An 18470-nucleotide genomic window follows, 5' to 3' on the forward strand; every position below is an offset into this window, starting at 1 on the left:
AAAAACAACAATAAAGTATAAAACAAAAATGAAAAAAGCTTCCCTAAAAACATTTACATGCTGTCCAAAATACCGCAGTAGTGACACATATTGTCCCATGCAATGCCAAGATTTGAACCAGTGTACGCTTTTAACATACTGCATGCTATTGGCCACTGGCGGGAAATATTCAGACTGTGACGTACAAAATACTCATGTAAATCTGACGAGTCAGTGTTTTTATAAAAACATACTAAGACTGAACAAAATCAACAGTGATGTTTCATTTTTCTCAATGTGTAGAAGTGAGTTAAAACAGCAGAGGTGTGCACCTCGACACGCATTTTACCCTCCTTCAGAGGCAAAAAAGTTCTGCAGTTTTTAGAAACAAACTGACTGTTGGCTCTGTCTGCCTCTCTCTAAACTAACAGGTTCAAGCTTACATCCTTTAGATTATGAGCTGTTTGCCTTGCCCCTATGTGCCCACATTACATTGTGTTGTTTTTAGCCTCGTATGACCTCCAGTAATCAAACACAGCTCCTCTTAGCTCACACACTCTTAACACACTCTGCTGTCTAAAATATGTTGTTTTCCTCTTGGCTTGTCAGATCTGTCAGACTGAATCTGAGCAGCGGGTAAAAGGGATTCCTCTTGGGGGCCACCTGTAGGTGCTCTAAGCCTGTTTTTGACTAAATTCCTTGAAAGCAAGTTCTTTAGAAAGAAATACATGCTTCCAGAGTTCATGGTAATCACCTACAGAGGGAAAGCTTTTATTGTGCCGAGAATTTATAGCGGTGCGTTATCGGAGTTCATTTTGCGCTTCAACTTGGTATCAACACGTCATTATACCAGGATGATATTAACGCCCAAAAATGAATTAGCAGTCTGATAGGAAAATTCTTATTTATGTGAATATTGTCTTCGATTTATGGCCTGTGATTTCGTAGCGAGCACATTCCTATCCAATTATGAGGCAGCCTGTCACCTCTTCCTGCAAGGGGCTCCAAAACAGGGCAATAAAAACTGAGTGGGGATGGGATTGACAGCTCATAGGGAGCCAGGTCAGCCCTGAAGTTCTAGGAGACGAAACGGCCAAAGGTGCTCATAAAAAAAAGACCCTGTTAACCAGACATTGTTTCATAGCTCAGAAGAGTGTGTTTGTACAGGAAACGGGTCTCGGCTCTTTTATAAAAGGACGTTCCTCCTCCTTTTTTCTCCAAGTTGTTCTCCATCCTGTGCTTTGATCTCCCGTTCCTGTCACTTCTCCGGTTACATGCCCCACCTTGGCTGTGTCAAATCAACAGCACCCCCTTTTCCCCTTTCTTCATCCCTTTTTTCTATTTTCCTCCTGCGTTCTCGTCCAAGCTCCCCAAGGCTTTAGGAACACACAGTGCCACACGGCTTGAATAAAGGTGGATTTGTCAGTCTGATGTGTGCACACAGAGAACTGGTTTTCCTCGGGGACATCAGAAGTCTGTCTGCAGACCGTGTGTCCTGATGGATTTGGACATTTTGGACAATCAGCAATAAAAAAAAAAAAACTATGCATACATTATACACATTATGTTCAATATTCAAAGTGGTCTCACTTTTGTCTTAAAGATTTGGAGTCAGTAAGATTTTTATGTTCTGAAAAAGATTTTATATAGTATTCAATTTTAAAATATGTGTTTTTCATTTATTTTAAGATGTAATTTATACCGATGATAGCAAAGCTGAATTTTCAGCATCATTACTCACATGATCCTTCAGAAATGATTCATAACATGCTGATTCAATGCTCAAGAGACATTTCTTATTATTATCAATGTTGAAAACAGATGTGCTGCTAAATATATTTTTGGAAACCATTATATATATATATATATATATATATATATATATATATATATATATATATATATATATATATACATACACACACACACACACACACACACACATAGGATTCTTTGAAGAAAGTTTAAAATAAGCAATTATTTAAAATGGAAATCTTTTTAACATAATAAATGTTTTTATAGACACTTTTTAACAACTTATTGTGTCCTTGCTGGAAAGAAATAATAATAAATGTTTTATTTTCTTAATCTAAATCATACTCAAATACAATAACACAGAAATTCTGCCATTCAAAGAATGCAAATTACTTTAAGCAATCTTGGTTTTATTTATATATACATTTAAGAATGAAACTTAAACTTTCTGATAATGCTGTGCTATTTTATTACTTCTATACCAAGCAACCCACATGGGAATCCTGATAGACCACTTGAATTCATCAAATACCTGTCTCTCAGGTTGGCACGTGAAGTAAACCACTCCTAAAGGCCTGCGTTCACACATATCGCTTCACAAGTGTCTTAAGTAGAGGCTGAAAATCTATTTGATTATTATTGTAACCTCTGTCACTCAAAGCTGCCCACTCAAATTAATCCATTCATCCCAGGACCCTAATATTGCCCCCCAAGCCTCAGTGTATATTTGAAATGTATCGCTTTACAAAGAGCTGCGGGAGAGCTCGCCCCTGGATCCCTGCTTCTCTCTTCACCCACATGACAGCCCTGCGACACTCAGCGCCCCAGCCGTCAGTCTGCAAAGTGCCCAGATCCCCACCCAGCCAAAACAAACAGGCCGACGAGGAGCGCGTTCTCCATACAAAGCACACGTCCAGTGAAATAGATGGCATCAAGTATGCACTACCAGGGCAAGTTTAGACTACAAGAGTATGTATGTACTATCAGAGCTGCATATCGAACACAAGCGGAGGATCCGTTTCCTCACAGATCAGCTCTTTGGCAGGCTGAGAGAGTCAAAGTGAGCACTGGACTGGATGGAGAGGTGAAATGTTATTTCATCTGTATTCGTGTGTCTGTCTGTGTGTGTGTTTGTAGAGGAATGTGGACAATATATCTGGCTGCATGGGACTTAAAAGGAATGTTTATTATTGGGCCAAAAGAATGTCGCTGCAGAGAGCAAGAAAACGTCCGAGTATAGAGCCTGGTGCTTTGTAGGCCAGCTGGGATCATACTTTCCAAATGATTAAAAGAAAAGTACAAAAGCTGCTAAAATTGTTTAATGTAGAAGATTTGCTGTTTTAAGAACACCTAAAAACCAGTCTTATTATATAAAATATCATGAACATATCAGCAGTTTCATATGCTATTGCTATTATCAATGTTTCAAAAAAAAAAAAACTATCATGGACAGCGACACTGAACCGAGCTCTCTTCTGCGAAGTTCTCCTCGAAGTCCCTCCTGCACCTGAACGAACAAATACAAATCGCAGTTTGAACAAACAAAAAGATGTGAAAGAGCTCAATTCGGTACTCACGGTGTTCTGGTGTTCAGGGCTCACAAAAATATGTCAAAATATCCACCTTGGAAATTATGTTCGAATAAACTGTCAGTTATTTCTTAAGTGAAAGTAAACAGTTGAGGAAAAAAATGGGATGTGCATTATATTGGATGCATTCATCATCTCTTAAAGTGACTGCGCCTAATTTAACTACTGGCTGCTGTAATGTTAATCCAAGAAAATGAAAGAAAATCACTTACTGCTCTTGACTGAATTACTTTGTAGTTTTAACAGTCAAACCAAAAATTATTCAGACACCAGGTATAATTGTTTATATATATAGCAAAACTGTAATAATATGAGAAATGTTGAAGGTGTCTGAATAAATGTAGGTTTGATTGTATATTTCATTTTTACATTGAAGACTATCCAGCGCTATTTTACATTTAATTATTTGGTTTCTGTACCTTGACACCTACGAACTTAAACATTGTGTAAATAGCGCAAATAAATAAAAACAAACTAACATATAAATTCAACAATTTCAAACAGGGCCCACTGGTACAACCTTCACCGGGACCTTGCTGTCCCCAGCTACGGCAATTCGAATGAGCCATTTTAATCTAGATTAATCTAGATTAATTTCAAGATCACAGTGAGATTAATCTAGATTAAAAAAATGTATCTATGCCCACCACTAATATCAGCATTCACAGCCTAAAACATCTACTGTACGAATGCAAACAGCCTGACAAGCTTGAGAAAGACAATCCAAATCGGTTTGACTTTCTTTTTTTCTGTGCAACGTAAAATAAGATATTTTGAGAAATGTAAAGAAAAATTCTTCAAAATATCTTCTGTGTTACGCAGAAGAAAACAAAAAAGTCACATAGGTTTGGAAAGACAAAGTTGAGGATGAGTGACGCATGATGACAGAATTACATTTTCAGGTCAAGTACTCCTTTAAGACTTCTTTATGTAAATGAGGCTTAACTTCATCATTAGGCATTAATATGTAAACCATATGTTAATGAGCATCAATGCTGTGACATCATTAATGTGATATCAGTAATCATTACAAGGGAGTGTGATGCGTTTCCATGTTATGAAACTTACAATAAATTTGGTCTTTTTTTCAGTTTTTGGTGAAAAACTGCCTTCATTCATTATTAGCACTGTCAATTCAGTATTTTAACTGACTGAGATTAATTATAGATGGTTCAATCATTTTCTTAGAAAAATCTTTTTTATATATGTAAATTCTTTTAGTTAATTTTAATAACATGTAAATAAATTTGATTGAAATTGAAATTGCCAGCACTATTAATTAACAAAATACAGTCAAAACTAAAATCTTTTCACACATGTATATAACGCAAGGAACGCTGACGAGGGTAACAGCTGCTCACTCACCAGGTGTTGAAGTCTCCATTCTGAGAGTGGAACTGGATGTAGAAGTCTGGACTGAGGCCTTGCTCAGGGGGCATCATACCGTCTGCACACACACATACACACACACACACACACACACACACGCACACACACACACACACACACACACAGAGAGAGTACATAGATCAAACAAACGTATGAGACAGTGACCCGGCAGAGCCACTTCCACCCAGCTGCTCTCCTCATCTATCTTCCTGACAACCTCTCACTACGACAAGCCTTTGATGACACCAACTCCAGCATCACAATCCCCATGCAAAAGCCTGGAAATCTAAATGTAAGGCTTTAACTTTCTGTGTCTGTCAAGTTGTGGCAGAGCATGTCAATCAAGTGGTGTTAGCAGACAAGTGGTCTCAGCCATGTTCTTCCGCAGGGTATTTGGGGTGTACGTACAGTATGTGTGGTTTCTAACCAGCGCTGTAGAAGATATCGGACTGATCCAAGGCGTCCGGGTCGTCTACATACAGGTAGGGATCGGCGTCCTCCATCTGTCTGCTTTCCACCATCTCCAGCCACTGTGAGTTATGCCAGCGAAACTTCTCACTTTGGATCTTCTTTCTCCACTCTTCATCATACTCCTTTGCAGAACACACACAAACATGTATATTTATTCACCGGAGATGTGTTACTACCCTCTAACCAAAATTATTACACGCAGAGATTTCCAGTGAATATCTGAGGGAGAGGGTCAGGCCTGGCAATCGACCATTTACCGCTGCACAGACTTCTAACACCATCTGAAGAAGATTGATTTCATTCCACAACGAGGGCTTCTGTCTTAGCAGGGTTTTCCTTATAGGCTGTGGCTGCTGATGGTGCCACAGAGAAACAGAGCTCTGGCTGAATCCAGTGAGGTCAGTGATTAAAGGTGTAGAGCCCACAGACACAACGCCTCGCCCACAGAGCCATGCTTTCTGCCCGGTGCATGTCAAGTGTGCCACTTTGTTTACATCAGCCTCCATCTTAAAGGTGAATGTGAAAAGGTGAAGTGACATTCAGCCAAGTATGGTGACCCATACTCAGAATCCGTGCTCTGCATTTATTCCATTCAAAGTGCACACACACAGAGCAGTGAACACACACACACACTGTGTACACACACCCGGAGCAGTGGGCAGCCATTTATGCTGCGGCGCCCGGGGAGCAGTTGGGGGTTCGATGCCTTGCTCAAGGACACCTATGACTTGGTATTGCCAGCCCAAGATTCGAACCCACAACCCTAGGGTTAGGAGTAAAACTCTCTAACCACTAGGCCACGACTTCCCCATTAGAACATGAACCTGTTCTAATGAAACTGAATGAAGTGTGACTACATAATCAGACCTTGGTTATTTAGGTGTATAACAAATATGAATCAATCAATTCACATATACACTACTGTTCAAAAGTTTAGGGTCGGTATGATTGCAGTTGGAAAAGAGTCATTCTTTAAACCCTTTTGCAAGGAGCTTAAAGATAACATGAAATCAAAAGCAGCATCACTATATAGAAGCAAAATGTGTAGCAAATGTTAGCCTTATAAGTTCGTGTGGGCGTTTCTCATGAATGCCATAAGTTTAGCCAGCTCTGATAATATCCAGTATTTGGTAAAGAGAGCATAATCTTGCCATGACTAACCTTACAAGAATCTGTTTTTACTACATTTTTAAACAATATAAATGTACTTGTGAAGATCATTCCATGAAAAAAGAAGATTTTTTTCTTTTTTTACATTGCGTGATGTTTTGGGTATATTACTTAAACTTAAACTTGAAAAAAGAAAATGTCACACAGCTTTGGAGTTACAAGGTGGGTAAATGATGACAAAGTTTTTATGGGGTGTACTATCCCTTTAAGAAAATGAGCTTTGTTAAATGCTTAAACTATACCAAACAATGAAAAATAATGAATGAATGTGTTACTCTCTCACAGAGCAGAAGAACATCTTTTGCACAAATCTCACTCCGTAAATGGCGATTAAAAAGTGAAACCATCTCTGCTAAGACAAAGCACTTCACTTTTTTTATTAGTGTGGCATTAGCTCTTTAGGCTGAGGCAACGGAGGGGTCTGCTGGAGCTCAGAGCTCAAGGCCAGCTCTCTGTCCCAGGGTCTAAAGGGCCACAGAGGCGTCCTGCCGCTGCCTGCTCCGCTGAATGAAAATATGGATTAATCAGCCGAGGCCCCCTGTTGCAGAACCTGAGTAAATAAGCCCTGTTTCTCTTTTCTCTGCTCTGTCCATTCATCATGTGGACAGCAGTGCAGAGCTGCGCGGGAGCCCGGGGCTAGGAGCCCGCTGCAAAACCCAGAGGGCCAGTGAGAGTACACATTCACACAAACCTGCACCCACGATTTTAAAAGGAATACTTCAGCCAAAAGAGAACATGCTATCATCATTTAATACCTTTGGATGAACTGCCTTCACTACTCCATCACTAGAACATTCCTAGCAGTGGACTACCAAAATAAAAAGTACAAATGAATCCCCAAAACTGCTGAATTAATCAATTAATTAAGCTTGAGATGGCGCAATGCAATATATAAACTTTTTACAATTTATACTTATTTAGAAAACTTACTTTAAAATGACCCTATGTGGAAAAAAAGTATTTTTCATAGAATGGCTGATGAAAATGTAAATCCGCATACTTGATATCAATGTCAAACATGTCAGTCTGCTGAGCCAGAGCAATACATCTGCACTTTCTCTGTCACCACGGATACAAACCAGATCCCACACGCACGCTTTCATGTGGCCGGGGCTTAACGAGCAGGCTAATAAAGTGAATGAAACACTTCCCCAAACAAACCTGCCTCTTAAGGGTTCACCACCAATTACTGCTATCTAATGTCAGTGAGAGAGCATTAACTGCAGAGATCTTATCGGCACTGTAAACACACATGGTCAGCGTTGAGCAAGAACACACACACACATAAACACACACACACACACACACACACACACACTGAAGTCTCTGATTTGGATTCGAGTGCACATATGTAGTGGGGTATTTTGTGGATACTTACGGCAATAATGTCCAGAGTGTTGTCACAAACATGCCGGATCTCCGCATTTTTGTCATGCATAAGGTCTATGAGGTAGGCTGGGGCCTCTTTGAGATACAGTTAAGGAGTTCACAATTCAGTAAAATAATTGTAATTGTGTCACCTCAATTACTATTATTACAAGTTTCAATAAGTGAAAAATATTTGCATCTACATCTAAGGGAATAGTCTTGATATTTCATCATGCCATGTGAAAACCTGCATTGTCTGCGTTTGAGTCCCACTGGTCTGATATTGGTCTTGTATTGGTTTTTTTCTGTAAAATGTCTTGTCAAGCAACCTTAAAAAAAGCTTTGTGACGGAACATCAAAAATAGCATTTAATATCTGAATCAATCAAGAACATTCATGAAATAAATCATTTAGCTTCATCCGAAGGATTCAATCAATAATACTTCCTCACAGACATATTATTATACGAAGGCACAATTGTGTCCTTATCATGAGAATATCTGCACGTCAGCATTAAGCTGTAATGCGATACGGCAAACCAACAGACATACACACTCCATTGCAGCTGCGCAGGCATTTCCTATCCAATGGTGCCTGTTCATGTGAGCTGACGTTCAAAACCTCCTCCGGTGGATCATGTTTATGTATGAAGGCTCTCGTGAGAAGCCGCCATTTGGAGAAAGTATCAACTTTTCCTCTGAAATGATACAGAAAGCTCCTATGGAGAACTGTGCGGTTGTAGCTGCCCCCTCCTAACTTTAATAAAAGCCTTTATTTCAATTTCGATCTGGCTCAGAACGCTCTCGTTCCCCTGGGATCGAAATTCCTCCAGAAGAATGATAGCAAAGAGGCTAGCTGCTCCATGGGACCAGAAACTGAATACCGCTACAGCAAGGAGCTGTACAAGCTTTGCACAAGCTACAAATAACATCACAGAGAACATGTCAGCACCTCTTCAGATGAGAAAGAGCCATTGAAGGAGTATATGAACACAAGTGCTGAAACGTTGTGTATAAATAAAACAATACCCAAGCATCTGTCAATGCGGCGTTGCCACATAATGCTTATCGCGAGGAAAACAAACGTCAGATTTGTTATTGCATTGTTGTGATCAAAGTTATAAAATATTATATGTCAAGCAGTGCAAAAACATTTCAGATGTTGAAGTTCATGTAATTGTGTCTGGAGCGGGAAAAAAGTGGCCAATTTTTCTCTTTGAGAGGAGCTGTATATGTTGGGACGGACGGTTGCTATTGGCACTCCACCTCTTTGGCCCCTTAAACGTTTATTCTTTTCATGGCAAGGAAGAGCCCCGCCATCAAGCATTTATTGAAATCAGGGCTCACATTGAGCAGAACCAGCAAATCTGATGCATGCCATGAACCTGGTGCTTTCCTGTTCCTGAAAACACTGTCACTTCCCAGCACCTAATGCATAAAGCGAGAACCAGCCCTCCGTGTCCCACGCAGCCATGGGCTGTTTATTTATTCTGATTTATTCTAATTTAATATTAGTTTAGTCTAAATAAACTCTTCAAAACTCATTTCATCAGATCACATTAGGGAAAACAAAGCATGCCAAATTGAAATCTGGTACTTGAGTGGCTACAGACACGCAAAGCAGGAGGGCAGCTGTTGCAATGCGGCCAAACAAAAGTAGAAACAAAACAGCACTGATCTTTTCTTCTGGAAATTATTTTTATGGCTAGCAATAATGAAAAAGTTTTTACGTTGAGAGGGTTTGGAGATCCGGCTGATTCTTGCACTCATGCTCTGGCTCAATGTTAATGAATGTGTTTAAATGTTGGCAGCGCGCTTACCAATTAGCAGCTCAATAAGAGCAGTAATGATGCCAGACTTAGCCAGCATGACGGCACAGGAGTCGTCCATTGACACCGTACACATCATGATCACCACCTCCAGCATCAGGTCATCCTCTGCTGAGCCTGAAACAGAGATCAAATCTGAAAATCATAAAGAAAAATTCCATACTTCTCCAATAAGGAATGCCAATGGATGGCTTACAACCAAAAATGTGTTTGTTGATTGGTTTCATTTAATTAATGAGGCTGATGACAAAAGTTGGGCCGTTTTTTCACACAACATTGGATTACAAGAGAAGAAATTACCAAACTCTTGTAAAGTTTGTGATCTATCAGATATATAAAAGAATAATAAGTTATAATTATTATAATTACTGGCCAGTGGCCACACTATGTATTTTTGATTAATGATTAAAAGTCTTAAGTCAATTCAACAATGCTCAATGATGCTTTGACGTTTTAAAAGTTTATAATGTGTAACTTGTGACTCTTAATTGAATGGCAGAATATTGATTTACAATGAAGAGCTGTTTCAGAGGTCCATGCAAAACATAAAATAACCATGTTCAGGCAGAGACTGATCAGAAGTTTGAGCAGATTTCATGTATTATTTATTACAGAAAAGCAACAGTTGTTGCTGCTGTGTGAAAGTATGCTTTATGACATGTAAACAGAGATGTATTGACAGTGTTGCTCAGTGTTGCATGTTATTCCAGAAGAAATGGATTCAGGCTCTTACCCTCACAGATAATCTGAGCGTTAGTTTTATTAGCAGCCAGGTTGATGCAGAAGGAAATGAGTTCTGTGTTGATTCTCTCTTCACCATTATCAAAGAGCATTGGCATGAGCTGCTCACACACAGAAACAAACTCTGAGGTTTTCCAAACTTTCTTTACTGCTGAAAACAGGGCACCAAAACTGTGCATTGACAGAGTTTTTACTTTTTACAGAGGCAACAGCAAATGCATTTAAATCACAACTGCAGGAAACAGTGTACTAGATGCTTGATGATGGCACAACTTAGACCATTTTAGACCGGTTTATTCATTTCAGTTCACTTATACTGCATGCCATGCTTCAGGTTCACCTCTAAACTTTTATGTTTCCAAATGTAAAGTAGCAAAGAATCAGGGCATCAATATTTTATTAAATAAGATTATCTACTGTAAGTATAATTCTTATGATGAATATTAAATCTGGGCTGACACTTGTCTGACAGACAAGTATCTTAAAAAAAAGCTTAATCTAATGTGAACCCTGGAATAGTTTGTCAGATCAGGGCACATTTGCGGTTTCCAAATGTCCTCAGAGAGTGATATCACAATGGCCCTACTGAAGCACATTTCAAAACTGAGGAGCCTTGCATGTGGAGTATCGTGCAACAATCAGAGGGAAAACAAAAGAAGAGAAACAAATTATGATAGAGGCAGTTCCTGACAGGGAGAAGTATTAGTGCTGTCAGTGTTGGCGAAAGGATTGCTATTTGTAATTTTGTTCAAAAGCCAGAGAGAATTGAGAAAATATCCCACAGTCCGCTTCAATCAGGTCAATGCTGCAGCTGAGAACAGCCCAGTAAGAGAGACTTGGCAGGCCTATCTTTAGGAGATTGGATTCAGCATGTGTGGATAAAAAGAGGGATAAGGACATGAACAGATGAAGAGAGAGGTGCTCCATAGGCTGCAATGGGTACAGGCCGTGGTGTGGGCCAGTTGGATGTTGAACAGGAAGGAACAAACAGACCAACGCAGACCTGTGAAGAGGCAGCAGTGAGCAATCAGGCCTTTCCCATATTGAGTATCACACAACCTGGTCCCAGGCCTCCAAATCACACAGTCTAGACTCACTGGCACCTGCTTGCTCCTATTTACCAGCAATGGGAGGCCCTCCCTCGTACCTCTGAGTCATCCCCTCCCACCCACCTCCGTCTCTGAGCTCTCCATGGTTTCATAGCTCCATAAGCCCTGCAAGCATTTCCTCACACACACACACACACCTAACAGCTTTGAGTAATTATAGCAAGACCTCTTTGTGGCAGAGGAATGGGTCCAATGCAGGGCCTCTTCTCGCCAGTTCAGAACCCAGAGCAGCGAGGCCGTTTGATCTAAATCCTAAACCCTCCCTTACAGAAGAGGGTCCAGTCTAACTGCCAGCACAGACCCGAGGGACCCCAGATCCACAGACACAAATGGATGGAAACACGGATGAAGCTATCGATGAAGAGTCAGGAGAGTCTTCAAAATGAGAAAGAAAAAAAGAAAGGACAAACAAACTAAAGAACGAATGAAGGAACGAACAAATAAATAAACAAAAGCAAGAACCCTGGAACCCAAGAACAAAAGAACGAACATAACAAAGGAAAGAAAATAAAGAAAGAAACACAAGAATGAAAGAACTAAAGAAAAAGAATGAAAAAAGGAACAAAAGCATGAACAACTGAAAGACACAACAAATTAATGAAATAAAGAGCAAATGTATTAAAGAAAGAAATGAATAAACAAACAAAAAAGAATGTATAAACAAATGAATCTACAAATAAACAAATGAGAGGATTAAAAGAAAAAGTGTAAGAAATAAAAACATGAGCAAGTGAAAGAAAGAAAGAAAGAAAGAAAAGCATAGCACACCTCCCCAAGGAGTCCCACAGCTATTCTGACATCATGCCCTGACCGTCTCCAGGTGGACTGGCAGAAAAATTAGGTTGAGGAATTAAACCTTTTTTTCAGTTTTTTTTTTTTTTTTTTTTTTTTTTTACAAGCATCTGGTAGACATTTTCACCCAATTAGAGAAGACAAGCATTTTAAAGATGACAACGATCGGGCAGAAGTTGTTTCAAAGAAATTGTACCCAGGCAATTGCTGGTGACCCCACAGACGCCCCCTCCAATTAAATTAGCTCTGTTATCTCATTAATGCCATCTGAGAGAAAGACAGTGCTGCAATTAGCCCACTTTACAGCATAAGCTGAGGTGCACACATGATACAGTGCATACATGACACACCACATAAGCAAAAACAGGTTCGAAATAGCATAATACAACATACCTTTTAGTACTTGTGCAGTACAATATAGATAGATAGATAGATAGATAGATAGATAGATAGATAGATAGATAGATAGATAGATAGATAGATAGATAGATAGATAGATAGATAGATAGATAGATAGATAGATAGATAGATGCTCAGAACACAGGATATACTGATTTACTTACAATTGTTAAAATTGTTAATAAACCACAGAAAGAGCTTTTATAATCTACATTAATAACTAATAATTCACTTGATGATAAAAAACAACAACAATGAATTTGAATGAATCACAAATGAATTTGAGCTGAAACACAAGGAAACATTTTCTATGTGTATTTATATGATGTGTGACGGTACGTGTATTCGTACCGGACCGTTTCGGTACAGGGCTTTCAGTACGGGGCACGTGTGTACCGAATGACTGAATGCAATATTTTGTGCGCGGAACATAGCTAGATTTTCGTGTTTCCAAACGAACATATTAAGTGGCGGAAGTCTCCGCGTTCAGCGCAAATCCCGCCCTGCAGCTGATTCTAAAGCCGGTGACACACTAGGTGTTTCTCAATGTCAAGGAAGGATCCTCGGAAGCCAGTATTTCGAGGATGCTACGTCATTGACAATCTGTCGAAGGACTGTTCCAATGTCGAGGATCCTCGGAATTTCAACCAAGGACTGAGTCCTTCATTCAAAAAATATGCCATACACAGGAAAGGATGCATATGTGTATCCTTCGCACTCTTCGCGCTCTCAAATCACCCACAATCCTATGCGCGCAGCTTTGCTATCTTGTTCAAAAATAAAAAAAATGTTGAACGTTAGCGGAGTCGGAGTGTTAACGGTTTTTATTTATGTTACCAAACATTTGTTATAACTGTAGTAAATTAAGTAAAGTTTAACGTTTAAATGCTAGTACAGATTACTACCATATTGATATTGTAAATTATACAAATACAAATGGTGCGATACCATTCACAGCACTATTCAAACTGACCTTTTCACTGACGTAATGACGCAATTACGTGCACTTGCTAGCCTGTTCCATTTATGTGTTCTCCAAAAGCTAAAGAGTAGTCTCGCCTAGCCTCTGAAGGAAGTGACTTGGAAGGATTAGTCCTGCCAAGGAAGTATCCTTGACATTGAGAAACGCCTACTGGCTGCGTGGCGTGAGCGTGCGTTTCTGCTGCGTGTCAGTTGCGTGACGGCTGCTTCGCGTTTTCTGTGTCTTTACACACCATAATCGTGCCTGACACGGTGCGCTGCTGCTACTGTAGGTGACATAGAGGGAGACCACCAACAGACCTGGATCTTGTCTTCAAGACAACAATATCTATACTTCATGTTGAGCATAAATATAAAGCCTACTGATAAAGGACACCGTCAACAGTATTGACGGCAAAATAGACTATGTTTGACAGGTGCAATAAGCCAGTGTGTCACCGGTCTAAGGTTTTCAAAAGGCATCACGCGAGTGTGAACATCACTACAACTAGGAAAAAAACTATTAATTCAAACGCAGCTCCCGTCGCCATTTAAACAGACCTTTGCTCTTAATTCCCATCGGGCCAACGAAATAACGAAATCTGAGCAGGTCTAAAAACTGAAACTGTTGTTGCTGCAACTTTACACTTTGGAAAAGTTATATTTTTAAATATGAGCAGGCCTACAAGCTGGGATTGGTAATGCTGCACTGTAATCATAGTTATATTTTTCATTATATTTTATTATATGATATTGGTTTGAGACTGAGTGTATTTTATTTAGTGGAGAACTTTGCAGCAGTATTTTATTTCTTATTCTTTTTTAATTTTATATATATTTTATTAAAAAGTATTCAAAAAAATTTAAACAAATTGTTTAAAAAGTTTATAGTAATGAACTACCTGCAGTTTGATGTTTCCGTTTCTTTCCCTTACTGTACCGAAAATGAACCGAACCGTGACTTTAAAACCGAGGTAACGTACCGAATGATTTGATTTGAACAAAAACAGTGCATCCTTGTGTCACGGCTGACAAAAGTGTATAAGCTGTCTGGCGTTTAGCTGATATTTTCCAAAATGGCGCTACACTGATGCGGAGAGATACAGAGGAGACAAATTGTTTAATAAAGTCATTATTTTTATTTTCTTAATGGGCAAAAATTATTCTCATAGCTTTTTAACATTACGGTTGAACCACTGATGGCAGATGGACTATTCTGATGACGTCTTTCATACTTTTCTGGACTTTGACAGTGTAATTTACTTGGCAGTTAATGGGGTCATATGATGCTTTTTAAAGATCATTATTGGTGTATTTGGTGTAACAGAATATGTTGATAATACTGTATATTATTGTCGCTCCTCTACAACCCCGCTTCTCTCAAATGAGTCATTTTCTACAGTTCTTCTTCCGACAAGCACAGTCTGCTCTGATTGGTCAGCTGAACCAGTGCATTGTGATTGGCTGAACACAGCAAGCATTCATTGGAAATGTAACGTCCCTTTCCATAATCGCAATCTCAATCTTTCAAAATAAATGTAAAAACAGTTTAATAATGTCCTTAGTTTTACCATCAGTTCAAGCCCGAAAGGAGAACAGAGTCTGTGACAGACACAGTGATGAACCTCGTATGTGTTTGCAGCTGACTCCACTGTGTGAACTTGTCTCTCTCTCTCTCTCTCTCTCTCTCTCTCTCTCTCAAAAAACACACACACACACACACACACACACACACGACAAACAAAATTTTGCATTTGAACAGTCAATACTCAATAACAAATACCTAAACTAATGACATTGATTTAGTCAAGTCAGGTTCACGAAACGGTCGTCCAAAAAATGCGTTTTTAAGTAATCTTAAAGATTCCTAAACGGATCTACTTTCAGAAGGCCAAATAAAGTGCTTTTGCTTTCTCCAAGAAACGCACAGCATCTTCCTGACATGACTGCTTGAACACTAACTGCAGTTACGGAAACCATGGTTTCTTTCTTTGAATGAACATTTGGGCGGCATTACGCAAATATTTCCACATAGTGACGTAGACATGTGAGGGGCGTGTTTGAATGAGCCATTTTAGGGGGGCGTGAAAGAGTCTTAACTTTAATAAAAAATATCTCTTTGGTTTCAAGACTTTGCAACTTCAGGGATCTTTTCTATTCACAATCTGCTTGTAACACTCCAAAGAGAAAGGGAAACTTGCAATGCATCATATGACCCCTTTAATGGGACAGTCAAAAGCCTCCTGATTTTCATCCAAAATATCTTAAATTGTGTTCCAAAGACGAACTAAGCTTTTATCCACATCAACTCTGGGGACCCACCGGTGGGTCCAATATTGCATATGCCTAATTCTCAAAAAAATCAAAATAAAAGCTGAAGTGGATTTATGGGTTTGGAACAACATGGGGTAAGTGATTAATGACACAATTTTCATTTTGGGGTGGAGTAACTCTTTAAATATTTAAGTTTGGCTGCATTACTTAGATGTAAGTAGATTCTACTAATTTGTAGACATCTGAACCTGTGAATAAATTTGAAGTTAAATGAATTCATATTATTAAGTTTATGTCCTCCTGACCACGCCTCCCCCACACTGGTGCTGTGAGTCAACAAACAATTTTGTCATTGTTATTGTGTGTGAAATCAGGGACGATGATGTGAATGAGAAGCTGGAAATGTTGTTTTAGATAGTTATATGGACGTTATTTTCTGCCATTTAGCTTTTATTGTGTCTATCTTTACCTCAAAAGACTGTTTGTGATCGCTTGAAATTGTTGTTTGTCTAAACAACTACACATTTCTTATCTGTCATCTGGCTAAAGTTAGCTTTCTCACTCGCGCTTGAACCTCTGACCAGCGAGTTTGAATGAGATTTCTTTCGCCTTTTCATTTTTATTATTAATTTTTTCATTCAAGGAGCTGTTGTTTGTGAGGAGTGCAAATGTAGTATTACTCATACAGCACCCAAGTAACTTACAATAATTTAAAGACTACGTTTAATTTAGACATGGTTATTGTTTAAAAATGTATGTTTGAGTTAATTAATGGTTTAAATACCAAGACGTATAAATATACTTCTGTAGTATCTAGGTCCAGAGTCCTCTGGCAGACTGTCTTTTGGAAGAAAGAAGAAAGAGGAGAGATGCTTTGGTAGTGTAAGTATGACCCTCATTACTGTGAAAAACTGCACAGCATTTTAAACATTATCCCCCGTTCAGGGATGCCAGGCTTTCACAAGAAAACCCAACTGAATCGCTAATCAAAACTAGCGTAATCGTGTTGAGGCGGGTAAAATACAAGTTTGTTTGGCAGGGTCCCCCTGCTAAGATTCACCTTCCAGTGGATAAATATCATGTTAATGGTGTTGAAGTCAGATGGCCTAATAAAGACTGTAACTTTTTAGGTTTTTGACTTTCACATCTGGGGTCAGTCCATCTATCTCTGTTTTCCATGTTTGTGTAGTAAGTCTATGTAAAGTATGTTTACATGCCTTTTAAAGAAGGTGGGTGCTGGAGTTTCATATGACATGTGTTCGGCCAATCAACGTTGACTTACGTCACTTGCAGTTCCTATTGTGCTAGTTAGAATCTTCTCAGAAGTAGGAGCTAATTTATTCCCCTAAAAAGCACTCCTATGAATAAAACTGTGTCCAGTCCTGCAGTTTGAACACACCAAAAAGCATGTATGCCAAAAGCTACAGGCACATGAAAATGTTCGCCCGGTGCGAAAGGCTCATTACATTACTTCATTACTGAAAAACGTCATCTGATTACAGTAACATGTCACTATGATAAGAGAAGGGAATGATGTGTGTGTCCTGGCAGGAAATCCTTCCTATTCCTGTTAACAATTAATTTTGGTTTGCTTTCTTTTAAAGCAAAAGTTCACCCCAGTAAAAAAAATAAAAATAAAAATCGGTCATCATTTACTCACACCCTCATTTTCTTCCAAACCTATTGGACTTTCTTTCTCCTGTGGAACATAAAATAATATTTTTTGAAGAATATATTGTTATTTACATATATTGAATTCCAATGAAATTTGTAAATCTTCTTTTACTGCGTTTATGTTTCAAAGAAGTTTGACAGAATTGTCTTTTTTTTTTGTATGAACTATCCATTTAATATTATTTAATTTAATTTGTTTGGTCATTTGTTATGTTTCTTTATATCATAACCTCTATATTTCAAAAATAACCAACAGAATAATCAATAATCAAAAGCCCCAATCTCAATCAAAAGTGAAAAGAGTGAAGAAGATGCTGACCTGAGGAATGCAGTCTGTATACATGAACGTGGATTTAGATCTGTCATCCACACTGATGTGATAGAGGATACGCATCGCTACGTGCTTGTGTGTGTCATCACCTACAGAAAAGATGAGAAGAAACCTTCAGAGAGATTCACAACACATGTAAACTTTTCAAGCGCTATTGAAACTGATCAGTCGCGGTCAGTTAGGTAATGTATTTATACTGGCTCGTGCTGAAAGCGAGTCATTCATCATGGAGATTATAGAGAAGAGCATGTGGGGTATGCATTTACAATCCAAACTCTGTAGATACACATGCCTCACACACACTCACACTTCTCCCTACAAACACTCTCATTAATAACACTTCTTTCCTAATGCTGATACTCCCCTGTGAGACAGGAAACACTCAGATAGAGCAATGCCATAATCAGTCATTATAAGTCTAACTGAGGCAGTCGGGACCCAAGACACCCTAAAGAACACATTATCACATCGGCGATTAGAAGCAGATGTGACCGCTGGGGATATCAGGATAAACAAGGAAGAGAGAGTGAGGGAAAGCTGAGTAGGTAGAGAAGAAGTTTGCTAAGTTTATTTAATTGGGGACACAGGAGGAGGCATAGCGACATTAATAAGCAAGGGCCATCCTGGGCGGGCCCTCGGTG

At 39.0% G+C, this 18470-nt stretch overlaps 1 pseudogene; it reads right to left on the reverse strand.

The window, feature by feature from the left end:
* LOC127939778 (kinesin-associated protein 3-like) overlaps positions 1-18470 on the reverse strand; it is a 42173-nt pseudogene that overhangs the window by 428 nt on the left and 23275 nt on the right.

The sequence above is a fragment of the Carassius gibelio genome, chromosome A2 (genome assembly GCF_023724105.1).
Source record: "Carassius gibelio isolate Cgi1373 ecotype wild population from Czech Republic chromosome A2, carGib1.2-hapl.c, whole genome shotgun sequence".
NCBI classification, from domain to species: Eukaryota; Metazoa; Chordata; class Actinopteri; order Cypriniformes; family Cyprinidae; genus Carassius; species Carassius gibelio.